Genomic DNA, 27,626 nt, shown 5'->3' with positions numbered 1-27,626 from the left:
AAAACATAGCAGGAGGTTTTCTTGTCTTGAGTTAGACAGAGACTTAGCAAATAAGATATAAAAAGCATGAGGTATATAAAAGAAAAAATGATAAACTGGACTTCATCAAAGTTGCAGTTTGCTTTTCAGAAGACACCACTGTTAAGAAAATGAAAAGTCAGGCCACATATTGGGAGAAAATATTTATAAAACAGATAATCTGATAAAGGATTTGTGTCTTGAAAATATATGAAGAGCTCTCTTAAAACTCAATCCATAAGAGAGTACCTAATTTAAAAATGTGCAAAAGATTTGGATAGACATTTTACCAAAGAAGGTACATGAATGGTACGTAAATGCACACATGAAAAGATTTTCAACATCATTAATCATTAGGGAAACGCAAATTCAAGCCGTAAGATACTGCTGTGCACCCACTCTACTGGCTAAAATTAAAAAAGACTGACAGTCCATGTGTTGGCAAGGATGTAAAAACAAACAAACACAAAAAAACCCCAGAATACTCACACATTGGTAGTGGGAATATAAAATGGTACAGCCATTGTTGGAAAACGTTTGTTAAAAAGTTCAGCATACACTTAACATATGACCCAGCAATTCCATCCCTAGGTAGGCCATCAGGAGAAGTAACAGCATATATCTAGACAAAAACTCATATACAGTGTTCATAACAGCTTTATCTATGGTTGTCAAAAACTAGAAATTGTGTAAATGCCCATCAGCAGATGGGTGGATAAGTAAATTGTTACACAGTAAAGGAAAGCAATGGACTGCTGATATATACAACAGCATGTATGAATCTCAAAGTGATTATACTGCATGAAAAAAGCTGGCACGCCCCCCCCCCCCCCCGCCCCGCCCCAGAGTACCAATATAGTCTGATTCCATTTAGGTGAAATTATACAAAATACAAACTAACTGATTGTGACAGAGCAGATCATTGGTTGCCTGAGGATGGCTTAGGGGAGGAGGGAGAAACGAATTCTCAAGGGAGGGGTACAGTGAAGCATTGGGGTGATTATAGATTCATTATCTTGATTATGCATGATAGTTTCATGGGTGTGCACATATGTAAAAGCTCGTCAAATTGCATATTTTAAACGTGCAATTTATTATATATGAGTCCTACCCCAATTAGGTTATAAAAATTGTGCCCATTCAAAAACCAAGTAGATGTTCATAGCAGCATTATTTGCGATAGATAAAAACTAAAAACAATCCAGTTTGTCAACTGGTGAATAGATGAGGAAAATGGTCATACAGTGGAGTGTTATTTAGCCACGAAAAAGAAGGAAACACTAGTTCATACTACTGATAGATGCTACAACACGGATAAACCTCAAAAACATTGTGGCAGCTGAATGAAATCAGAAACCGAGAACTGTGTATTGTATGATACCATTCATATGAAAATGTCAGAAAAGGCAAAGCCATGGGTCAGATCCGTGGTTGTCTGGGGCCAGAGGTGGGAGCCGAGACTAGCCATAAACAGGTACAAGCGAACTGTTGTGTCAGTGGGACTATTCTTGGTGATAGTTGCGCTGCAGTTGAATAAATTTACAAAGCGTGTCTAACTGTACCCTTAAAATGGATGACTTCCGTGGCCTGTAGATTATACCTTAATAAAGCCATTAAAAGGTGATTAACCACGCAACATTTTAAATTCTCTTTAAGATGGCCATTCAAGAAACTGGACTAGATTGCTGATTTCATTGTTATCTATTGCTTTGGCATACTTTGGTGAGACCAATTAAACTGATGTTCTATGCCAAGTACTTTTTGGGATTCTAATTGCAAAACAGAAATCATCATTAGTTGTCTTTCATGGAATTTAGTGGCTAGTAACCACTGTTTTTCCCTTGCACATGAACACTGATTTTATGTTTAATAATTGTTACCCACCCCTCCCCCCCCCCCACGCCGCTGGAAGAAATGGTGGCTTCTTAGATTAATATTCTGTTCGTGTAAAGCAGTTCCAACATGTGGAGGGTAGGTTATCAGGAAGGAATTTGATGATGGAGTAATACTTTTGCATTTAAAATTTTTTAATGTTTATTGATTTTGAGAAAGAGCGAGCGCATGCACGTGGGAAGGGCAGCGAGAGAGGGAGCAGCCTCCACGCCCAGTATGGAGCCCAGTGAGGGCCTGGATGTCACGACTGTGACATCCTGACCTGAGTTGGTATCAAGAGTTGGATGCTCAACCGACTGAGCCCCCAGGAGCCCCACCTTTGCAGGTTTTAGATAGAGAAAGGCACACCTTTCTAGGTGTTGGGTGTCCATCCACGTGTCTCCAGCCCCGTGTTTGTGGAGATATCAGGTAATCTGGGCATAAGATCCTTTGGGTGTGGGGATGGGGAAACTGCAACCAAGAGAATTCCTTCCAGAGCCCTTTTTTGGCTGGGTCTGGCCATGTTCTGTACCAGACTAGGAGTCAGGATCTCCGGGGTTAGTGACTTCATGCCTGCCTTCACCTCCATGTCTTCATATATAAAATTGGAAATTGAAGTTTGCTTTTTTAGGTAAAAGTGAGTCTCTATTAGAAAGTTGCCTAATTTTGATGAAAAATGAAGAATCCTGGAACATTTTGCCCACGATTCTGCCTCATTCTATGCAAATTAGAGTAATTTATTTTGAAAACAACCAGAGTCATTTGGTTTGACTGAACCAAATGACTGAAAGTCGTGAATTCATTTTCCCAAATAAAGTAATTCTACTTTCCCCCGTTTTTCCTTCCCCCCAAACAAATCCTTTATTCAACAAAGATTTATAGGCACTCTGAAGTTGAGATAAACCTGCAAAAATAACGGAAGCATGGGGGTGGGGTAGGGGCTGATCTCTAACCTGCCTTCAGTAGGGGTACGGGGGCTGTACAGAGAGGGGCTGGGAAAGCTCTGGGGAAGGGCATGTGGAGAGCTGAGTTTTGAAGGGTATATAGGACTTGGCTGTTATCCAGGTGGTGGGGACGGGGGGAGTTTGCTGGAGACTTGAGAGCTGTGGCATTGGCTTTAAAGAAGAGAGAAGAGGGTGAAGAGATTCGGTGAGTGGGCGTGATTTTTGACTTTGTGACTGGCAGAATTTGAAGGATTAAGGGAGGAAAGAAAGCAGTCAAGGATAAGTTCAGCCTCAGCCTCAGCCGTCTTAAGCAAGTGGTGGTATCATTCATTGACCTGGGAACAGCAGGCCCCCAAAATTAGTTTTGCTTGTTGTTTTGGGAAGACAAGAATTCACTTTGGAGGTTTTATCAGAGGAGTGCAACTATTCGCACACACTCGATTGAACCTAAAAGATGATGCTCTGACCCCTTGTCCAGCTTTGTCAGGACACCCATGGAGCATTAGGGACAAGAGTGAAGACTTGACATGGTCTTGGTGGTCTGTGTTTGTGCAGCATCACATAGGCTGTCGAGTCTGTCACATGTGCCCAGGTAAAATCACCCTTGAAAATGGCAGTCACAGAATGCAGAAATTCTGGCACATGAAAACCTATCACATTTAAGAATTTAGGAGTTCCTTTGGTTACTCTTTTCTCCCTGATCTCTCGTCTCTGGATTTTTATCATTTGTAAAGTATACTCTTTGTACTTCTTTCCTATAAAAAAGATGAAAATGGGTAAAGTTTAGAAAAGACCGCTCAACCTTTCACGTGCATCAGGTCATTTAGCTTTTAAAACAACCTTGTAAAGGAGGTACTTTTAATCATACTGGTTCACGATAAAGATTCATAGTAAAGATGTTTGAAAATCAACAGGTTTAAAGTTTTTGACATGCCATTAGCACAAAATATAAATTCTTATTCGGGTCCATTGACTTCAGCATGTAAACAAGGGTGGCAGTTTATTTTGGAAATTCTATTTATTTCTGCCTTGTCCTTCTTTTGAAAGCACTTTGGTAACAAGTAGATTCATGATCCATAAAATAATACCCTGCTTTATACTTTCTGAGAATATTTTCAAAGAATCATTTGGAAAATAACTTTCTCATGAAAACGTTTGCCAATTATTTACTTTTCTTTTTTTTTAATAATCACGAATATATATATATTAAACCAAAGATGCTGTGTAAGCAGTTGCTTTACAACTACATCAAAACAGAAGTTAAAATTAGGTTCTATCTATGGCTTCAGATTTATCTTTTAGTAATATGTGGTCAGATCTTGCTTTAAATGTATTCTTGATTGAAATACCTTGAGGAAGTAAGTTGGTGGACCTCAGGCTGTTCCCTTGTCTATAAAACGAAGACCATGAAATACCTGCTCCAATGACGTAAAAATAACTTCTTGGGTTTAGTTTAAGTGCATGTACACAGGCAGTTCCCTTTTGTACCACAAGAGGGAGTGCCTGCGTTGTCGCTAACCTGAGCTGAGCGCTGAAGTCCTTTCTAAAATGTGGTTGCAAAGTTCCAAATGAGTGGATTGCTGGGAAAATGAGAAGGGAAAAGATTGTTTTGACAGTGTCACGGGAAGGAGGTACTCAAAACACAGTGATGAAAAGGAAGGGATTGAATTTTAAGATACGAAGGCTTTTGCTGACATACATCATTACAGATTTCCATTCCCAGTCAACAACCCTTCTTCTTTGCTTGTATCCTCCGAGAATTTTGATTTATTTTGTTTTCTTCCTTCTTTGTTACTGTATCTATAAATCTTTTGGATCAAACAAATAAAGAACCCAAAGTTTAGTTTCTCAGTAGTGGTCCTGAACAATGAATATTGGTTAAAGATAAATTGGATTGTTTATGCTCTATGCCTTCGACATGTACAACATCTGTTTGTTTGCCTTAAATTGGCAAATCAGAAAGATTTGAATGTTTTCATCCTGCCTTTCTCCCTCCATACTTTTTTTTCTTTGTTCATGCTTCTGAATTCTTTTATGTGATGTTTTCCTGTCATACATAGCTCAGAAGGTTGGGTGTGGACAAGGAAAAACATTGTTCTGTGGGTGAACCCTAGGGACATGGAAGTAATTATATTATACAGTGAAATTTAAAAATTTGAGACCAAGATCAAAGCCAAACAAAAAAAGTGGATTTGGCAATTGTGGAATTATTCCAGGAAATTTAGGTTAATATTCAGTTTTATCTCAGCTGTGTGAATATTTCATGTCAGTGTTGGTTTTTTAATTTAAATCATCCCTTTATGATATAAAGATAATCCCTTTATTTTGCTAACGTTTGTATTATATATACAAAAGTCATGAGCCCATCGTGTTTTATGTAACGGTAATTATACTGTTAACGCTTTTTGTATTAGAAAATTTTCTGAATTTAGAAAAACAACAATCCCAGGCATCTGGGATTATTACTCTGAACCCTGCTTTTAGAAGATTTCTCTGGAGCTTGTTTCTAGTAATAAATTTGTCCAAGTTTGGGGTCAGACTGTTCTGGTTCAAGTATGGAACCACTGTGTTTGAAACTTGACAAAAGCACACTTATCCCTATAATTTCATTTTCACTTGTTTGAAATCTGGTAATTTCTTGAGCAGGAAAAACAGAAGTGGAATTACTATAGAAATTATGCCCATTTTATCTGTATAGCAGCCAGTTTAAAAAACCATCATTGCTGGGACCCTGTAAAGAGTTATAAAACTTATAAATACCTTTGAGATTGCAACATTCAAAAGAGAAAACAGGAAAGAAAAAACTCTGTAGCTCTATTTTCTTTGCTTCTACTGCAAAATTTGTTCTTGTTTCCAAATGTGGGCACACCCATGGTAATCTGTTGTTCACATGGATGTCATCCGTCTTGTTTTGGTAAAAAGAAGGTAGAGAACAGTTGAGACAGGGGCAAGCTGTTCCTTTTATTAAAAAAATGTTTTTTAAGTTTATTTATTTTGGGAGAGAGAGAGAGAGAAAAAAAATGAGTGCACGTGAACAGGGAAGGGAAGAGAGAGAATCCCAAGCAGGCTCCGTGTTGTGAGCACAGAGCCCAGTGCAGGGCTCGATCCCACGACCGTGAGATCATGACCTGAGCCGAAATCGAGTCGGATGCTTAACTGACTGAGCCATCTGTTCCTTTTCTTTTAAAGTTACTTTAAAAATTAAAGAATATTTCAGGCATAGGGAGGAAGTATAAGGAATATTAAAGAATTGAAGTGTTGTGTGTTAATGTAGTTATTAAAACATGGTATGTATCGTTCCATAAGCCTGACCCTCTTCCTGCCTTACAGAGGTGTAACGTCCTGAATTTGGTGTTTATCATTCTCATGCATATTTTTACACTTTTCTAAGTACAGATATATTCCTAAACCTAAATAGAAGGTACGTGATTTTTACCCTTTCAACCAGTTTCTGAATGTACATTATTGTTAACCGTAGGCACAGTGTTGGACAGCGTATCTCTAGGAATTTTCCATCTGGCACTACTGAAACTTTCTATACACTGAACAGCAATCCCTCATTTCCCCTCAAAACCATCTTTCTCCTTTGAGCTTTTATGAGTTTGACTGTTTTGGATACCTCATATAAATGGAAATCATGCCGTATTTATCCTTCTGTGACAGGCTTGTGTCGCTTGGTGTGATGGCCTCAGGGTCCTTCCGTGTTGTCACGTACAGCAAGATTTCCACCTTTTTAAAGGCTGATTAATACTCCCTTGTTTGTATGTGTCACATTTTCTTTCTTCATTCATCTGTTGATGGACATTGAGGTTGTTTCCACCTCTTTGCTGTCGTGAATAATGCTGCAGTAAACGTGGAAATGCAAGTATCTCTTTGAGATCCTGGTGTCCTATGTTTCAGATCAATATCCAGAGGTGGAATTGTTGGATCACATTCTAGTTCTATTTTTAATATGTTAAGGAGCCTCCATACTGTTTTCTGTAGTAGCTGAACCATTTTAAATTCCCATCAGCAGTGCACAAGGGCCTCTATTTCTTCATATCCTTGCCAGCTTTTGTTATTTTTTTTGTGTTTCTTTTTAAAAATTTTCTAATTTTTTAAAAGTAATCTCTCCACTCGACATGGAGCTTGAACTCGCAACCCTGAGATCAGCAATTGCCCATTCTGCTGACTGAGCCAGCCGGGTGCCTGTTGTTTTTGTTTTTGTTTTTGTTTTGTTTTGTTTACAATAGCCATTCTAACAGGTGCGGGGTGATAACCTCATGGTTTTATTTGCATTTTCCTGATGATTGGTGATGCTCAGCATCTTTTTATAATACCTGTTGCCCATTTGTATGTCCTTTTTGGAAAAATGTCTATTCAAGTCCTTTGTGCATTTTTTAATCGTGTTCATCTGTCTATCTTTATCTATTTTTGCTGTTGAGTTGTAGAGGTCCCTATATATTATGGATATTAATTCCTTACCGGATATGTGGCTTGCAAATATTTCCTTCCATTCTCTAGGTTTCCTTTCACTTTGTGGATTGTTTCCTTTGCTGTGCAAAATCTTTTTAGTTTGGTGTAGTCCCACGCGTCTGTTTTTGCTTTTGTTGCAAGACCAGTGTCATGAAGCTTTTCCCCAATTTTTTTTTTTTTTTTGGCACTAGAACCGTTTTAATTTATGATACGTATCTGCCAATCAGAGAAGAGGTTTATGCGTGTACAACTTTATCAGTTAACATCTGCAAGCATACATGACAGTGATCTCAATTTATAAATTCATCAGGGTCAGAGCAATGGACCAGTGTCTCTTTACTGCTCTGCTTACCAGCTGTAAATTACAGATGCATTAGTGTCCTTTTGTTGCTCTTCTTTGACTCTCCTTGTCCAGAGACATTTTGTTGTCAAGTTTCAGTGCAGCTCACCTCCAGCCAAAGGTAATCTTTTTAGATAAGTGCTCAGTTGCTACGGATTTTGCTTATAATTATAACCTATTTAATCACAGAAGAAGCTCTGCAGACGTGAAGTTCAAGGTTGCATACAATAACAGATCACAGTTTTGAAGTCGAGCACAGATTAAAAACCACAGATGTACCACTTATGTAAGACACACACCAATCATCTTTTAAGCTGCACAGTGACTCCGTATGAACATTATTTTTTTTTTAAGTTTATTTATTCATTTTGAGAGAGATGGAGAGGGAGAGAATCCCAAGCAGGCTCCACACTGTTAGTGAGGAGTCCTATGTGGGGCTCTAACTCCCGAACTGTGAGAGTATGACCTGAGCTGAAGTCGGATGCTTAACTGACTGAGCCTCTCAGGCGCCCCTTTGTGAACATTATGTTTTATTTTTTGTGTATTTTTTTATTATTATTTTTTTAATGTGTATTTACTTTTGAGAGAGAGAGAGACACAGAGCGTGAGCGGGGGAGAGTCAGAGAGAGAGGGAGACACAGAATCTAAAGCAGGCTCCAGGTTCTGAGTTGTGAGCACAGAGCCCGTGCAGGGCTCGAACTCACAAACTGCGAGATCATGACCTGAGCTGAAGTCGGATGCTTAACGGACTGAGCCACACAGGCTCCCCTTTATGAACATCATTATTATTTTTTTTAAGTGCATCTATGACAATCAGTCACACAAAGTTTTTCAGTGCCAAGTACCAGTTGGTCATGAAACGTGAGTGAGCTTGAGGCACTGTCCATTCCTAAGGTTCAGCCAGAGATTGGCCAGAGCATTGGAACACCTCTGCTTAGGAAGGCTGTTTCCCTCCCTCCTTTCCCTCACCTTTTCGTTTGGTGTTTGGCTGCACATGGCTGGAATGCTTTTGATCGTTTTGCAAGTCAGGAGAACCAGTGATCTAAAACTATGCCAGGATCCTAAGTAGTCCTGTCTGTCCATTTCAGGCTGCTGGTTGGTAGGTCCGTCTCAGGGCCTTCATTCCTCCTCCTGTGACTCCCGGAACGTTGATCAGAAGGTCAGAGCATCATCACCTCTAACTCTTTGAACTAATGCCTGGCTGACACTGGAACGTCCAGCCCGGTCTCTTTGAAAATCACTCACAAAAAGAGCTTCTGCAGGACTTCATAAAACCTGGAATTGCTATGAAGATGTCTGATCTTTATAATCCAGGCAGCGAGCATTGAAGGGAAGCTTCCAGGAGGCAGTTGGGTCCTTACAATCCAAGCAATCAGTGGTTGAATTAAAACGCGAGCTTGAAGCTCCATAACCCTGGGTGGAAAGAGAAGCTAAGGACTGGTTGAGATAGCTGGTGACTGCACCGGTACCCACAGGGCTGAGTGTGTCCCCCGGTCCAGGAAGCTGGTGACACATGGGGGTCAGGTAACATCCTTGGCCCGTGCCCCCAAATAGGAAGCTGAGCAGCATATCCTTGACCGTCATCTGAAGCCTGTGTATGGATCACAGGATAGGACCTGTGTATGCAGGAAGAGGAGGGGGACAAGGAATATGACAGTGGGGAGACAGAATCTGGAGTCCAGATAGACTCGAGAGCACTGCTTCTGGAAACGGTGGGCACTGAGGTTCTAGAGAAGGGAGCGAATTGGCCGCTTGTTCCACTCTGTGAACTCGGTTCCTGATCTGGAGGTTTCTTCATTTTGGCTTTGTTTGACTTTGTTTTGACCTCCCTTCTGTTGTTGCTGCTGCTACTGGCAGCACTTAGCCCGTTGATTCTTAAGCCTGGTTCTTTATCCTGGACCTGGACAAGCTGATTTTCAGCACCACCTCCACGGCATGAAGATGTCAGGGTACCAGGTCTTAGCAGACAGCACTTCGAGCGTGTCTGGCTGCACCTGGGTGAACGTTGTCCTCTCCTGACTCTGTTTGGGTGGTGGGGGGTGGCCAGGTGGCCCACTGAGGGGCGCAGCAGGTACGTGCCCGAAGTGGTCAGACTCAGCCCATTGACTGTGTAAGGTGGTTGCTTAAGATACCCTGCTAACGTTTGGACGTGCAACGTGCAATGTTTGGAAGTACCCTCTCGATTGGGGGTACCCAGCTAGAAGGTCTCTCTTCTCCTGGGGTGGGCAGGTTCTGGGTCCTTGGTAGGTGGGTTTGGAGTGATGGAACTAAGGGCAAGGCAGACAGACAGAGGTGCTGTTCTGTAGGCATCCTCTTCCTATGTTTTCTTCTAGAAGTCGTCCAGCTTCAGGCCTTAGGATTCAGTCTCTCACCCACTTTGAGTTGACTTCTGCATGTGGTGTGAGATCAGGGTCCAGTTTCATTCCTTTGCATGAGGATATCCAGTTTTTCTGATTGTTAATTGAAGACATTATCCTTTCCCTTTTGTGTCCTCTTCCTCCTGGCACTCTTATTGAAGATCAGTTGCAGGGTATACGTGTGGGTGTATTTTTGGGCTCCCTCTTTGGTTCCATTCGTCTCCATGTCGGTCTTTACGCCAGGACCAGTTTGAGAAGAATTCACTTTAGTGCCTTTTTAAATATTTGGTAGAATTCACCAGGGAAGCTGTTGGTCCTGTGCTTTTCTTTGTTGGGGCGCCTTGGATTACTGATTGAACTTCCTTACTAGTTAGAGATCTGTTCAAATTTTCTGTTTCTTCTTAATTTGGTCTCTGCAGGTTGTGTATTTCTAGGATTTTTTTCCATTTCTTCTAGGTTATCCAGTTTGTTAATGGATATGATCCACTTGGATCCTTTTAGTTTCTGTGGCATCAGTTATATTGTCTCCTCTTTCATTGCTGATTTTATTTATTTGAGCATTCTTTTTTTCCTTAGTCTAGCTAAAGCCTTGCCAATTCTGTTGCTCTTTTTAAAAAAAAACAAGTTTTAGCCTTTTTTTCCCCCCTATTTGCTCTCTTTTTTAATTTATGCTCTAATCTTTATTCTTTCCTTCTTGCTGCTAACTTTAGACTTTAGTTTGCTCTTTTTCAAGTTCCTTGAGGTACAAGGTTAGCTTATTTATTTGGGAATCTTTCCTCTTTCTTAACATGGGTGTTTATCACCAAAAACTTCCCTCTTAGTATTGCTTCTGTCCTATCCCGGAAGTTTTAATATGTTGTGTTTTCATTTTCGTTTTTTTTTTTTTTTCCAAGATATTTGCTAACTTTCCTTTTGATTTCGTCCGTGACCCATTGGTTGTTCAAGAGCGTGGCAGTTAATTTTCACATGCTTGTGAGTTTTCCCAGTTTTCCTTCTGCTTTTGATTTCTGGTTTCATCCCACTGTGGTCAGAAAATATACTTGGTATGATTTCAGCCTTCCTAAATTTGCTGTGGCGCATGTTTTCAAACAAGATATAAATTGTATCTGTTGAAAGAAAGTAGAGTTCCAAGGAACGCAGACTCTGAGAAGCAGATAAACACGCAGGAAGTTTACTAAGGAAGTTTTAGGATTAATGCCCGTGAAAGAGACGGAAGCAGGACTGGGCAGAGAGAGAGACTGGGCTGCGGTGCAGTCACAAGGAAGCCCTCAGCCCATCCCAAGGGGAGTGGAGAGGGGGGCTGGCCCTTCAGAATTGCCCCAGCTCTGGGTGAGGGGTCAGGCACTGAGCTGCCCCTGGAGAGGGGACATGACTTGGGTGAGGTGACCCTGCTCAGCTGAGAACTGTCAGCCTGCAGCACTCCCAGTGGCTGGGGGAGGAAGCCCTTCAGCGCTAAAGGAGACCTAGCGGCACAAAGATCTCAGGGTTCGCCGCGGTGCATGTTGTGTGTTCTGTTCTTGCCTTCTTGGCCCAATACTATTTTATTTAAGGTTTGTTTATTTTATTTTGAGAAAGAGAGCGTGAGCAGGGGTGGAGCAGAGAGAGAGAGAGAGAGAGGGAGAGAGAAAGAAATTCGAGCAGGTTTCACACTAAGTCAGATGCAGGGCTCCATCTCACCACCGGGAGATTGTGACTTGAGTCGAAGTCAAGACTTGGACGCTTAACCGACTGAGTTACCCAGGTGCCTCTCAATTTTACGTTTTTTTGAGATTTGTTCATATTAATGTCCATAGCTGTAGTCACCCATATTAATGGTCTTACAATATTCAGTTTTTTCCCTAAACGTTTACTTAGTTTTGAGAGAGAGAGGGAGAGAGATAGAGTCTGAGTGGGGGAGGGGTAGAGAGAGAGGGAGAGACAGAAGCAAGAAGCAGGTTCCAGGCTCCGAGCTGTCAGCACAGAGCCTGACGCGGGGCTCGAAGCCATGAACTTTGAGATCATGATGTGAGCTGAAGTTGGATGCTTAACTGACTGAGCCACCCATGCGCCCCTACGGTATTCAGTTTTATAAATATGTCATAATTTTTAAATAGATTTCCCTATTGACTGACATTGAAGTTTTGCAGTGTTTCACTGTTAAAAAAAAATGTGGCTATGAACATTTTTTATATATCTCCTTAATGTATGTACTTAAGTTCATCTGGGTTATGTAACCAGAAAATTCCTGGGTCTTAGGATATGGACAACTTTAACTTTCATAACTACACTGTAATGAAATTTCTCACTAAAGTGGTTTTACCTTGCTTTATACCCTTAAGACACTTGTTATTGTCAGACTAATTTTTCCAGTTTCATGGATATGAAATGGTATCTCAGTGTGGTTTTAATTAGAATTTTGTTGAATTCTGGCGAGATTGAGAATTTATGTGTTTGTTAGCTCCTGGGGTTTCTACTGTGAAGTGTGAATTCCAATTACGTGCCCATTTTCCTATTATTTTATTTATTTTATTTTATTTTATTATTTTTTTTTATTTTATGCTTTTTAAACAGTGTTTTAAATTTATTTTTAGAGACAGCAAGAGAGCGGGGGCGGGGGAGAGAGAGAGAGAGAGAGAGAGAGAGAGAGAGAGAGAGAGAGAGAATCCCAAGCAGTCTCTGCACTATCAATGCAGAGCCTGACATGGGGCTTGAACCCACAAGCCATGAGATCATGACCTGGACTGAGATTGAGAGCTGGACGTTTAACCGACTGAGTCATCCAGGTGCCCCTCTTTTTTTTTTTTTTTAAGTTAATTTGTAGATAGTCTTTATATATTTTTCTTATCCATTCTTTGTTATCTCTATGTGTATACTTTCCTCCTGGATTGGGGCTTAATTGTTCACTTTTGAAATAATACATTTCGCTGAATAAGAGTTTCCTTTAGATGCAGTCAGATTTAACTAGTCCTTTTCTTTGGCATTGTTTCTTTGTGTCTTATTTTTAAAATACTTCCTTAGGCTCGGTCGTATAGAAATATTCTCCTCTGTTTTCTACTACAAGTTTTGAAAGTTTTGCTTTCCACAGTTTCACCTGCAGTCCATTTAAAATGGAGTTATGTGTCTGTTGGGAGGTCTAGAAACCTCATGTTATTTTTCTCTGGACAGCAGGTTTTCCTGGCAATGCTCGTGAACCGGTTCATCTTGGCTGCACCACAGTGCGGTGAGGTCCTGTGGTCTATTTGTGGAGACCTTTTGGGGGTTATCTTGTGCTCTGGTCTACTTGTTTTTTTCCCCCGCTCCAATTTCACACTTTCTTTATTGTCTTTATTTCTCTGTGTTGTGTTGTTTTTTGGTAGAACCAATCCTCCCCTCTCTTTGTTCTTTAAAACTGTTGTTACTTTTTGTCTTTAGATTTCTGATACGCATTTTAGAGTTGCGTCCAATGAAAAACCTTCCTTTGATTGAGTTCATGCGCTGAATTTATAGATTAATTTGAGGAGAATTGGCATCTTTGTAGAACAGTGGGTGTTTCCCAGTGTTTTCTTTTTTTTACTGTTTATTTATTTTGAGAGAGCAAGCACGAGCGGGGGAGGGGCAGAGAGAGGGAGAGAGAGAATCCCCAAGCAGGCTCCACAGTGTCAGCCCAGAGTCCGGTGGACACTTAAGTCGGGCGCCCGGGTGGCTCGAGTCGGTTGAGCGTCTGGCTCTTGCTCTTGGCTCAGGTCAGGATCTCACGGTTCATGAAATCGAGCCCCATGTGGGCTCTGTGCTGACAGTATGGAGGAAGCCTACTTGGGATTCTCTATCTCCTCTCTCTCTGCCCCTCCCCCGTTCTCTCTCTCTCTCAAAAGTAATAAATAAACATTAAAAAAAGAGAGAGAGACGCATAACCGACTGAGCCCACCCAGGCGCCCCTCACTGTTTTCTTTAATACCCATATGTAGGTCCTCTTACTGTACACAACATTTTTGTAACTTACCTTTCTACTTGAATACACTTTCATGTTAATAAATAAATGTCTTCACCAACAATTTAACAACTACACGATAATCCACGTGGCTAGAGAGTCATTTAATCGTGACATTTAGATGAATATGTTTCACAGTGATTATTCTGGAACTCCATCTTTCTCATGACAAAATTACACATGCAGCTACGTTTTATTCTAGTACTGCTGGGATATTGTATATAATTAAGTATTTATCTGAGATGTGTTCAGGTGTAAGGTGCGAGAAAAGTATCTAACTGATTTCCTCCCCATATGGTTAACCAGTTTTCGTGTACTTTGTCCTTTTGGTTTGACTGTCTTTGCCTGTTTTGTGTCACCACCCAGCAGCCATCAACAGTGCACACCGTAAATGTTTGAGTAAGTGAACCAGTTTTTAATGTTTGCTTTATTTTCAGAGGTGTTTTCTTCTGCGTTGACCTGTCGGTTCAAGCCAGTACCACACTGTTGGAATGATCACAGCTACTAGAACAAGACTCCCCTCTCCTCCTCCTCCTCCTCCTCCTCCTCCTCCTCCTCCTCCTCCTCCTCCTCCTCCTCCTTCTTCATCATCATCATCATCATCATCATCACACTTTTTCAGATTTTCCTAGGCTATTTCTGCACCACTTTTTCCCCCCTGAACTTTAAGTAATTGGCCACTGTCCCTTTAAAACTGTTATAATTTCGATTGACAGCATATTCATTTTCTGAAGAAATTTGAAGATGTTTATATGTAAAGTTTCTGGCCTGATAAGTACTGCATGTTCCTCTAGTTTGTAGATTCTGGAATTGTTGGGTTAGAGAAGATAAATCCCCAGATTTCCTTTTCGATTGAAATTCAGGGCAATTAAAGAAATTCGGTGCAGCCAACAGGATCCTAGCACATGTTTATTCTGTAAAGACAAAACGTTTTTCTATATTGAGCAGCACTTCAGCGGCTTTGCCTCCTTCTTAAAAAACACGGCTCACATGGTGCCACACGCTCCCTGTCCGGACAGATACTCGCAAATAGGTAACAGCTGACGTGCTGTTTGGTCAAAGACCTGGTTTTTCTTTAATATGGCCTGCCCTCTCCCCTTTCTCCCACCAATCCTTAAAGGAATTCTGTGCCCTCACTTCCCTGGTTTACCTTTTTTAGGGTGAAGAAATAGGCTACAAAGCTCGTGGGCACGAGGGAAGTCTGCATAACTCTTTTTCACACCTGCTTGGATTCTGGCAGTGGTATTTGCTAAGTGGGGATGAAGGCTGGTGTGTCATGTGTTCTCGCAGAGCACTGATGGCTGCAGGCCAACCCATTTAGCCTTTGTTTTTTTTTCTTGCATAAAACTGCCTATTTTTCACTTCAGATGGGGGTGTTAGGCACTTGAGAGATGTTTGTTCTTGTCACATGCACGCCATCTGCGATCTCCTGGCATCCTACGCAGGTTCCCAAGTTGGCCAGAGTGTCCGCGGGTCAGTGCACCGGATGGTCAGGGTCTTAGCCTCTGTGTGTTGGTGGAAGCGGTGCTACCGAACACACTCAAGTATCCGACTGGGGCTGTGGACTCAGTTTTGGAAAGTTCGAAGAAGCCCTTTATGTAGAATAATTTCGGCCTTGAAGAAAAGTTACAAAGATAGTACAGAGAGCTCCCATATGCCCCTCACCCCATTACCCCAACTGCTGCTTCTTACATTATCCTGCGACATCTGTCACAATTAAAGAGCAAGCGTTGCTACGTTACTATTAACTAAAACCCGCACTTTGTCCACATTTCACTGGTTTTTCCCTAACGTCGTTTTCCTGTTCTGGGATCCACATCCCATTTTATTGTCCGGTCTACTTCACTTCTTCTGGTCTGTGACAGTTTCTCAGACTCTCCTTGTGTCTGATGACATTGTCGGTTTGGGGAGTACTGGTCAGATACCTTGTAGAATTTCCCTCAGTTTGGGTTTTTCTCGTGTTTTTCCTGATTGGACTGGAGTTGATGGGGTTTTGAGAGGAAGACCACAGAAGCGAAGTGATATTCCTGTCACATTGTATGAAGGGGATATGCCTTATCCCTCATGATGTTGACCTTGATCACCTGGCCAGGGTAGTGTTGCCAGGTGTAAATTTATATCCCACCTTCTTCCATTCTCTGCTCTTTGGAAGCGAGTCACTAAGCACAGTGTAGACTCAATTTAAGAGTTTCGTTAACTGTCTCATCTATCTGTGCCCTATTATGTCTCAGCCACGTCTATTATTTTGTTGTACTCCAAATGCATAGATTTTGTGTTTAAAGCCTTAAGAATAAATAAAAGTTTCCTAGGCTTAAGTGGGATTTGAAGTATCTGGTAGCTGTATTGAGTCTTCATTCCATTCCTTTTATGTTTGGTTTATTGGTTTTATTAAAAAAATCTTCATACCCTGGGGGCACCTGACTGGCTCAGTCTGTGAGCAAACGACTCTTGATCTCAGGTTGTGAGTTCGAGCCCCACATGGGGCATAGAGCTTACTTTAAAAAAAAAATTGTAAAAATCTTCATAGCCTGTACGCTATCTCCTGTACCACACAGCCTACTTTGTTCTGCTCAGATGGTTGCACAGCCTGTACTTTATTCTTCTAGCACAAGGAAGCCTCATGTCTCTCTTACTGTTGGGAAAAAAAAGTTTAGCATAAGAACATTTTTATCCATACTGAAGCTTATCTAGTAAACACTGCAAGATACTTAATTCTACTTAATGTGATGGAAATCTTTCTATTATAAAATTGTGTTAAACATTTTTGAGTTTTAATGCTCTCCGACACCTGTCCTAATATCATAATAAGCTAGCCTACCACATGCCTTGGCCCCCTGGAAAGCAGCTGAACCTTAGGAGTTCAGATTAGAGATCACTTGTTGTGTTGTTTGTGGGGTAGATTTCTTGATGACTTTGATTTTTTTTGGTCTGATTACTCCTTTTGGACACAACTCAAATGACTTTATTTACTTTTCAAGTCAGTTTCTAAGAATTTAAAAAGGAAAGAAGAATTTAAAAAGAATGATGTATTATTGTTTTAGCATCTGACAGGAATGTTCTTGAAATGATGTATAAATTGGGTTTTTGTTCATTGAATCAACATTTTATGTGCTCTAAGGGAACTTACTGTTTTAGAAAATCTTGTGAGAAATTTGTGATGCCCCAGAATGATCAGTTTTGCAAATCCACATCTGCAGACCCTTAATTTCATCAACAGTTGTGGATCTTTCATTTAGCTGGACTGGTTAGAGTGTGTTTCCAGCACATTAGACCTTCATGTTCCTACTTATTGTGAGCTTATTTTTAAGAAACCATTTTGAGTATGTTCTAGTATTTTGTCTTTCAGTCAGTCTTAGAGTTCAGTACTGGGGGAGGGGGGAGAGTTCAAAAAAATACATTTTAAGAGAGTTTTTGCTCACTTCATGGTTATTTGGTATGACGACTCAGAAACAGAATAACGTTTTGAATCGACCACAGGGGAAATCCTTTCCCTGGCCCCTCAAGTCTACTTTCAGTCCAGTCAGAAGATTCTTAAATTCATGTGGGGGATTCCCACGTGCTCTATTATAAGTCTCCCTGAAAGTTTTCATAGATGTGTAGAATGTCGGCTAGTATCACATACGTTTTATGTCTTGGTGTGCGAGGGCCGTTCAGTGTACCGTTCCTTTGTTTTAATATTACTCATTCTTTTTTCTAAGTGTGGATGTGCAAGAGTGAGAAAGGCTGAGTGGTATAAAATGAAATATAAAAAAAATGAATTCACTTGTTCTCAGGTAGGCTAAAGATCTATTAAATAAAAGATCTTTGGGTGAATACTAGCTCTTCTGTAGTGAGTAAAGAGAACTCTAGAACTTTGGAGACGGGAGCCCCTTTCCCTACCTTCCACGGCACTAACCGTGTCCTCCCTGGCTAGCCGTGGTTGTCCTGTCCTTTGTGCTCAGAGTAAGGCATATTTTTACTGCTTAGATCTGGCAGATGGGCTTCCCGCAGTTACTATTCAGGTCAGTGTCTAAGGTCTTGAAGCGATCTTCAAAAAAATGATAAACACTGAGCCATTTTTGGGAGAATATACTGGATGAAGAGCCATGACATATTGTGAGAAAGTCAGCCAGAAAAAGTGTGTGTGGACCACCTGTGCCGTGCCCTGTACTTGCCTGAGCTTGTGTGAGGGGACCCCATGGCTTGTGTAGGGACAGCGTTATGTTTACCCTTCTGTCCGTTCAGTCACCCTGCCCCCCCAGGATCATGTGTGAAAACCCCCAGCGGTAGACAGGAGCCTGCCATCAACCCTACCATCTACTAACAGACTATAGAAACGATCCCTGAAAGTGTAGTCTTCAACCCTACCATCTACAAGCACACTTGGGAGGTTTTCCTCCATGAGGGGAAGACTCGAATCTGTGTGCAGAAAGCAGCCCCTGGGCCTGGTCTGCCCTGTCCTGCAGCACCTGCACAGGCCTCAGCGGGTTTGTTCTCAGGGAGGGTGCTCCAGAGGGAGGAAAGGTTGGGGGAAGTGGGTGGGCGACAGAGACTGCCTTTCCCCATTGAAAAGTCCTCCCAGCCCTGTTCCAAAGCCAACAAACGGTAAAATAGAATTCCTCCTGAATTGTCATGGTTCATTCTCAACCTTTACATCCCCAAAACTTACCTAACATGTTTTCATGGAAAACTCAATTTTTATGTTCTTGTGCCAAGAAGACTCAGATCTGGGAGGATGCTTTAACATTGTTATCCATCTTTAATTTCCCCCTTTTACATTTTACTTCTCCTCTAAAACCCCCTGTATTTTTCCTCTAGTTGTAAAATTTCAGGAAATCTCCCATTTAAGTCAGCTGCTGTTGGCCTGTCTGTGCTCTTTTTAGTGGCTTTGGTAGCGGTCAGGTTTAAGTGGCCCTGTGTGACAGGTGTGCGAGATTGTGCTGCCCGGGCTGCCTCGTGGATTCCCGTTCCACCCCGGTGCAGAGGGAGGCCGTCTTCAGAACCAGCTTGCCTGTCAGGCATGGTTTCTTAAGCTGCACAGTCATTACCTCTTTCAGTGAATTTTTTTCAGCTTCATCTCTCTCCTTAACACTAAGATGCAGAAACGTCAGTCTTAACGTCAAGTTATCCTTCTGATTTTAACTTGATCCAAACTCAGAGCACCTAAAAGTGGGTTGCACCGGAGGATGTAACACCTTTGCCCGGAAGGTTGACTCCTGCCCTGGGCTGTTAGCATTCATTCATTCAACAGACGTTTAGGACGTGCTCATTTTGAGCCAGGCTCTGCGATGAGGTGGGTGTACAGAAACAAAAAGCTCCAGTGCTGTCTTCAGTAAGCTTCCAGTCTAGTGAGAGGAATGGAGTGCAGTGTGATAACAGCACTGGGGAGGGCGTGCAGTCCCGACACTCAGGACGTCCTTCTGCAGAAACGGACATGAGACACCCAGGTTTGGGAGGGTGGATACGAGTAAACTGGGAGAAGACAGAGAGCCAGGGGAAATGTCAGACTCTGGTGGTGCTCCTGGGGGGAGGTTGCTGTGTATTTAAAGGCCTACAAAGGCTAGAGACTAAGGAACATGCTGGAAACTGCAGGACATTAAGACCTGCTTGAGGTCAGGGTTTGTTAAAACTCTTCAGATAGTTTAGTTAAGCACACGTGCCAACATTGTGTTAATAACAGTTTTGCAGTGCAAGGGAAGAGGCCCCTGGTAGGTAGACTCAAAGATTCACTCTTAGTAGGGGTGGGGGTCTGTTATAGGAGGAATGATTGAATCCTCGTTGGGAAGAATGCCTGGTGAAAAATCTTTAGAGTCTAGTCTAGTTGATAATTGATAGCCATCTAGGTGAATGGTAATGAGTTCGCCAGAACAAGCTTTAATCTTAAAGTTCATTTAAAAATTGCCTTAGAAAAAAGGATTTCTCTGGAAAGCTGTTGATTTCTTCCCACTAGGATGTTAGGCGTTATATAGTAAGCAACTTGGTTCTGTTCCAGATCGGGTTTGGGGCAGTGTTTCTTTAATAGGTTCAAGGTCACAGTGGAGTGCAGTCCAGTTTTCAGGGTGCTGCTGGTGAAGAGCTTTTTTAACCTACCTTGAGGAGAGTTTGGATTTTTATCCTGAGGGCAATAGGGAGCCATTGCCTGTGAGAGGAGTTTAAACCCCAGCCATCAGCGTGGGCGTGGATTAGCTGCAGCGTGAAGCAGGAGCAGCAGGAGAGAAGCTAGCAGGAGAGAAGGCTTTAATGTTCCCTCGAAAAACCGAGGAGAGCTTTGAGTTCAGGCGTGTCTCCCCCTTGGCCTCCCCCACCTCTCCGCCTGGAGCAGCTCTGAGACCGCCTCGTGTGGTAGTTGGGGAGTAGAGGTGGAAGTTAGTAGTTGGTTTTCCTCCAGCAGAGTTGGTTTTAACTTATTCAGTTTAAAAAAATATATATTTTTTTTAACGTTTGTTCATTTTTGAGAGACAGAGTGGAACGGAGGAGGGGCAGAGAGAGGGAGACACAGAATCTGAAGCGGGCTCCAGGCTCCGAACTGTCAGCACAGAGTCTGACACGGGGCTTGAACCGCGAGATCATGACCGGAGCTGAAGTCGGATGCTTAACCGACTGAACCACCCAGGTGCCCCTAACTTACTCAATTTTAAATGGTGACTGCTCTCGTCACAGTGAAAGAAAATGTGATACTGTGAAGAAGATGCTGAGAAGGTTCTGGAAGCAGCAGCCAGGTTGAGGTAAGAGTTCAGAGAAAGGGGTCCAAGACCCTTGTGGACCTTGTGGCTCCGCCTCCAGGCCTAGGCCCCGTCGCCTGCCCTTCCCCCTCCAAGGATTGGGACCCATCTCTGTCCTGAGACAGTTTCAGAACCTCGCTATCATCTGGCCTTGGCCTTGAGGCCGTTAGCGTATTCCTACTACAGTTTGCTGTGATTACAAAGGATTCTGCCCTTCCTCAGAAGTCTGCAGGCAGAATCTCCTTCAGTGCGTCTGCTGTGGTTAAAATAGAACCTTCAGAGATGCCCTTGCCCCAGGCCGCAGATCCGCTGGCACGGGGTGACCTGTGCTGTGTTCTCTTGTCACTATTCCCTGAAGTTGTGGTGTCATTCTGGGCAGAGGTGTAGACGCTTTGCAAGCAACATCAGGGAACCTGACCTGGGGGTAGTTCTTCAGTGTTTTTGGTGGTGGTGGTGGTGGTGGTGGTGGTGGCAGGTCACACCCCTCTGCCTGTCCTCTCCTTTGTTGTGTCCGGGGCCTTACTGTTCCAGCGTCTTTTCTGGTCTCTTTCATGACCACGTTTAATCGTTTTCATGTCAACATATTGCCGTGAAAATAATACTGCATAATTACTTGATGTAGATTGAATGGGCATATTTGAGAATCTACAATTCTCTCCTAAAGTTGATGTGAACAGGAACCTATTCTTAGCTTTTATTCCCATTAGAAATCTGTATTCAAAATACATAATTATTCTCCTTTTGTTTTTTAAATGTTACCCAGATTGCAAAAATACCTGCCTCTAAGAACTCAAGAGGACTTACTCTGTGGGAACAAGAGGTAGTGAGTCATACCTGCAAGCCCGGAAATGAGTTTATTTGAGCCTCTTTGAGGAGGTTTCCTAGGCAAGCATGTATGCAGTAATTAAAGGATGAGGAACTAGGGGGTGCGTACTTGGAGGTCTGATCCTCAGGTGATGTGCTCCTTGTCAGATTGAGACCTCAGTTTTTGTTTTGTTCATTAAAAATAATAAAAAAGCTTACTACTTAATTATAGAAAAACACACTATTATTAGGGTGCGGGTGTGGGGGGGTGTGGGTGTGGTGCTTTAACCTTACCTTTTAAACACTTTCTCTGATGAGAATGTTCATATGTGTTAATGCTGGCTTATTTGGGAAAGTAGGAGAGACGTTACTGCTTCACGTGATTTCAGTTAGCTGTGAAGTTATTTGGAAAAGCAGATGATGTTTTCGTGTGCCTCTATTTGAGTTGGTTACCATCAGAACTTGCAGCATGTGGAGAAGAGAAGCTTGCTAATCATTTGTTTCTTCTTTGTTCATGCTTGTGTTTGTACGTGTCTGATGGTGGAGTTGCATCAGTTCACCTTGGGTTGTGCTGGCACATTCCGCCCTGGGACGTGAGGGCGAGAGTGGAAGGGCCATCCGTGAATTGGATTGGGACTCTTCTAGCAAGTAGACATAGCCCTGGCTTGCTGGAGATTTCCCTCTAGCTCTTCACTCTCATCCTTTTTGCGTGGCTTTCTTCTTGGATGGCCATAAGGATAAGATAAACATTTCTCTTCCACTGTGAAACCCTAACGCTCCCAGACTTTACTTAACATGGACTTTCATTGAATTCCATTTTAACAAATACGGTGGCTTTTTGCATGGACCAGTGAAAGAGGAAAGTCCTGCTACGTGACAGACTCATTTTCAGTAGTGTTAGAAATAATCTGAAAAGCACCAGAATATTTAAATATTAGCAGTGCTCAGTTTAAGTAGGGTTATGTTATGATCCTAGATCAGGTATTTTCTAGAAATGTTGACAACAAGATGAAATGTAGAAGATGGCCCTTTTCTGCTGGACACTGAGAAGAGCCACTTCTCTGAGTACCCGTGGACTTTATGAACATCTTGAGCTTTTTGTCACAATAATGTGTATTTTCTTTTGGATGCAGTGGATACCCTTCTATCACCAAAAGCTCTGAGACACCGCTCTTGCACACATGTGACAGATGAAGTAGGTGAACTTTGTCGCTACGGCTTTTTCCTCTCCCGTAGTTCCTGGATCTGTGGAAGAAGTTAGGAGTAGCAAATCCTGGGGCGCCTGGGTGGCTCAGTCGGTTGGGCGTCTGACTTCGGCTCAGGTCATGATCTCACGGTTTGTGGGTTCGAGCCCCACATCAGGCCCTGTGCTGACAGCTCAGAGCCTGGAGCCTGCTTCAGATTCTGTCTTCCTCTCTCTCTGCCCCTCCTCCACTTTAGCTCTGTCTCTCTCTCAAAAAAAAAAAAAAAAAAAAAACCAACAAAAACCAGGGTGCCTGGCTGGCCTGGAGCCTGCTTCGGATTCTGTGTGTCCTTCTCTCTCTGCCCTCCCCCTGCTTGCACTCTGTGTCTCTCTCAAAAATAAATAAAACATTTAAAAACATTAAAAAACAAACAAACATGGAATAGCAAATCCTGGTCTGGAGCCAAGGCTTTGGCCCCCCACCCTCACAACATAACGGAAAAATTTCTAATTCTTAGAGTCAAAATGTATGTAAGTGTACTTCATTCTTAAGAAATCCACTAACTTCTGGGGCACCAGGGTGGCTCAGTCAGTAGAGTGTCTGACTTTAGCTCAGGTCGTAATCTCACATTTGTGAGTTTGAGCCCTGCATGGGGCTCTCTGCTGTCAGTGCAGAGCCTGCTTCGGACCCTCTGTCCCCCTCTCTCTCTGCCCCTCCCTGGCTCATGCTCTCTCCATCTCTCAAAAATAAACACTGAATAAAAGAAGTCCACTGGCTTTTTGGTGGTATTGATAATAGAATTCTACCCTTAATTTTAACTTGTTTCCTTTACCTATTTGAAATGTCAGGCTGTCGTTTATGACCTGCCTAAACTTATTTTTAAACAAGGCAGGTTATAAAGAAGGTAATCCTTCAATTTGTTACTTTTAATATCTACATTTTCACATTTTTTGAGATAAAAATTGACCTATTGATTGATTCATGCATTCATCCGCTGAATGTCTCTGATTTGCCAGTCACCGTACTAGGCATTGGGGATAGAGATTAAGACTTGGTCCCTATTTTAAAGGTGCTGGGGGCACCTGGGTTGCTCAGTGGATTGAGCATCAGACTCTTGGTTTTGCTCAGGTGATGATCTTACGTTCATGGGTTCCAGCCCCCCATCAAGCCCATGTTGAGCCCGGCTTGACAGCATGGGACCTGCTTGGGATTCTCTCTCCCTCTCTGCCTCTGCCCATCCCACATTCTCTCTCTCCATCTCTCTGTCTGTCTCTCTCTCAAAATAAATAAACTTAACGGTGCTAATACGTCCACAAATAGAGACATACAAATAAATATTCTTAAGAGAATAGAAAACACTTCTGTAGCATTTACTATATGTAGGTAATGTTGTAAGTGCTTTCTAGGCATTAGCTTTAACTCATGAATTGATACAAAAGCCTTTTGAAGTTCTTACTATTATTTTCTCTGTTTTACACATGAAAAAGTTCAGAGGTTAGGTACTTGTCCCAAGGTCATAAAGCCTGTTTTGTTTGACAGTCAGATGTATTGAGTGCGATAACAGACCTGCCCATGGAGTGCCCTGGAAGGACAGGGTAGCGTCTAGTTGGGAAAATGGGGACTAGAAGTGTGAGTATCCATGAAATTTTCCCAAAGGAAGCAGTACCTGAACAAATGTATTCAGAGGAGTGGAAGAGCCACGAAATACTTCTTTAGGAACATAAAATACTACATCATAAATGAGTTCGTAGGTTGAATCCGTGACAGAATATTGGAAGACCGGGAGGGGCGCCTGGGTGGCTCAGTCTGTTAAGTGTCCGACTTTGTCTCGGGTCATGATCTCACGGCTCATGGGTTTGAGCCTCCTATCGGGCTCTGTGGTGACCGCTCAGAGCCTGGAGCCTGCTTCATATTCTGTGTCTCCTCCTCTTCTCCGCCTCTCTCCCCTATTCACCCTTTGTCTCTCTCTCTCTCTCAAAACTAAACATTAAAAAAAAAAAAATATCGGAAGACAGGGAGATAGTAAAAATATACCAGATCCCTGCAGTCTTTGATGTAAATGACAAGGAAATATATTTCAATGTTGAGGCAAACCTTTGTTTCCAGTTAGTGTAAGGTATGGTAAAAACTTGGCATTTAAAAAAAAACCTAATGATAGTATTAATTTCCTTATACTCTGTCAGCATGTGGGTAAATGTGTGACCCCTTCAAACGTTCTAAGATGAATTTCCCAACACTGGATATTTTATCTTAGGAAACCTCTGGTAACCTGTAGAAATAGTCTACTGGTATATATTTTGAATAAATGCAGGGAAAGATTGATTTCTTCCAGAATAAAAGTTGGCAGGAACTGCCCAATTAGGTAGGTTAATTTTATCATTGCACAGTTACAAAGCTGTTCAGAAGGTGGGGTTGGCGGGCCCCGTGCTTGGCTCGGCAGCACTGGGTTGTCGCTTTGCTACCTTTCTGTAACCACTCCTGGCTTTTTTGAGCATCAAGCCATGTGGATGATCGTCCTTTGTCCCCTTGTAACCATTACAGTCTGCTGACTTTGTCATGACTCCCACTCCTCGCTCGAGACTGCCTCACTGTTTTCCACCTTGCCTCGGCTTCATTGGATGACCCACCTATTTTCCTTGGCTGCATGGGTCTTGTCTTGGAGCTTCTCATCACCAGCGATCTCCCCAACTTCTCCCCAGCTTCCTCCATCTCCCCACTCGCTAGGCCTTGTCTACTCGGGGCTCAGACGGTTAGTCAGAGATGTCCTTTTGGACCACACCCTCCTGTCCGTCCACCTTGGACCCTACCTCTCGTTTGATCCTACTGAGACCTCTAGTTTGCAGACACTTTTGCTCCGTACCTTTCCATCTTTATTTTCTTCCTGATTCAACTTAGAAACCATAGTCCATGTATTAAATCACGGTCTTGCCCAAACCCTATACTCATACTCCCTGACCATTTTGTCCTTTGGCTTGCACATGGGCTCCTGAGTAGTGCCAGAGAAAGCCATATAGCTGGGGAGATTGGCACCTGGTCGCATAAATTCAGGTGGTGGCTCAGCACCGTGTGGCCGTTGCTTCTTGTTCTTCGGGGCAGCTGTCTGCCACTCTGATTCTTCATGGTGACTATTCCTAAGCTCTCTTCCAACTTCTGACTGCTCCTCCTCCCCACTTACTCTGCTCAGATGATGCACTCCTGCAGTAGGACTGTCAGTCCTACCTGCCCCTGAGCCTCCTCCTTTCCCCTTGGTGTCCATGAGCTGACAGCCTCTTGCTTTTTCTTCTGCTTTTCATACTGTCTGAGTCATCTTTGTGGTTTCATCTCTTGTCAAGCTGACTTCTGTCAAAAGGCAACTACAAGATGTCTGTTTCCTTTTTCAAGTACAGTAAAACATTTTCACACTGCCGTCCTTTGCCTTCTGCTGGAGAAAGCTGGGATTTACTGTAGGGGGGCAGGCCCCTAGTGCACTCATGCTGTGTGCCTGCGTGTGTGCGTGCTCGTGTGGCCACGGGGCTCGGCTCTGTGATCTGGCTACCGTGTGCTGAGCCGTGTTCAGTAGCCATCTCCCTTGGCTGCTGAATGGTTCTGCCCTCTGCAGAAATAGTCCCCCAGGGTTTATTCTGCATGCACGTGGGGGAGAGTGTGATTGACATCTTTCAGGTTAGAAATAGGCAGGAGTTTCCCAGATAGATGGGTTTTGCTACTATTACAGTGTGCTACATGTGTCCTCTTCGGTGGCTCCCCGGTGCCTTTGCAGATTATCGAGGTGTAGTGAGGCGAGCGTTTTGGCTCCTGCTTCTGCCGAGTGGACCCCAGGCCTTTTTTTTTTTTTTTTTAATGTTTATGTATTTTTTGAGAGAGACAGAGATAGAGTGCAAGCGGGGTAGGGGCAGAGAGAGAGGGAGACACAGAATCCGAAGCAGGCTCCAGTCTCTGAGCTATCAGCACAGAGCCCGACGCGGGGCTCGAACCCACAAACCATGAGATCACGTCCTGAGCTGAAGTCTAGTGCTTAACCAGCTGAGCCACCCAGGCACCCCCCAGATCTTCTTCTTTACACTTCTTTGTACTCATTCTCTGACCTACTCTGGAGGGCTGCTGCCCACTCCCCTGTTGCTCCTTCTAATTGCTGCCTCTGCATGGCTCCTTACTCCCTCATTCCACGCCCCTTTCCCTTGTTTTGTATTATTTCTTCGTAAAGATAGGAACATTTAGTAGACACTGATCATCGGTTAATTCACTATTTAGTTCCAGAGCTGGTCCCTTGGGGAGGCTGTAAGCACTAGGACAATGACAGAGCTGCCTTTCTGGTGATCATAGGAGAGAAACATTGAGATGTGTCATTCCAGTGTATTATGATGAAGACTGTTAAAGTGTAGGCTGAGCATTTCATTTACATCGCTTCATATAATCTTTAAAAAATCCTGTGAAATTGCTCATTTTTTTTTTCTTTTGCCTTTATTTTATGGAGCTGAAAACTGAGGTTCTGAGAGGTGACATCATTTGGTCAAGGTCACTTAAACAGCAAGTTACCCAGTGGGAAAGACAGCCCGACATTTGAGCTGCAAAAGCTCACTGTGAATACAGTTTTCCTCCTCTGCCACATTGCCTCTGTTGGAGGGCTGACCCTGAACAGTAGAATTCAAGGTCTAATAATAGACTCTCAACACATTGAATATTAGGCATGGGGGGAACTCTAACTAGCTAGAAACCATTAGTCATAGTGTTTTTTATTCTTCTGTTATTTCAGTGGCATTGCCTGAAATTATATTACCTTATTCAGTTTACAGTGCATTTGTTATCACTAGGATTCTGATGCATAACATATTCTTACAAGAATATCTTACAAGCCTCCCTGTTAACTTCTTTTTCTTAGATTTTTTTTAACGTTTATTTTTGAGAGAGAGAGAGAGAGAGAGAGAGAGAGAGACAAAGCACGAGTGGGAGAGGGGCAAAGAGAGAGAGGGAGACACAGAATCTGGAGCAGGCTCCAGGCTCTGAGCTG

The 27,626-nt window shown here is 42.7% G+C and overlaps 1 pseudogene; it reads right to left on the bottom strand.

Moving 5' to 3' along the window:
• Positions 1-8,895: 8,895 nt before the first annotated feature.
• LOC109268864 (homeobox protein OTX2-like) lies at positions 8,896-25,741 on the bottom strand (annotated as a pseudogene).
• Between the last annotated feature and the right edge of the window lie 1,885 nt (positions 25,742-27,626).

This window comes from Panthera pardus, unplaced genomic scaffold (assembly GCF_024362965.1).
Source record: "Panthera pardus isolate Hobbes unplaced genomic scaffold, ASM2436296v1 HiC_scaffold_8, whole genome shotgun sequence".
NCBI lineage: Eukaryota > Metazoa > Chordata > Mammalia > Carnivora > Felidae > Panthera > Panthera pardus.
This window is presented reverse-complemented; position numbering and strand designations above follow the sequence as displayed.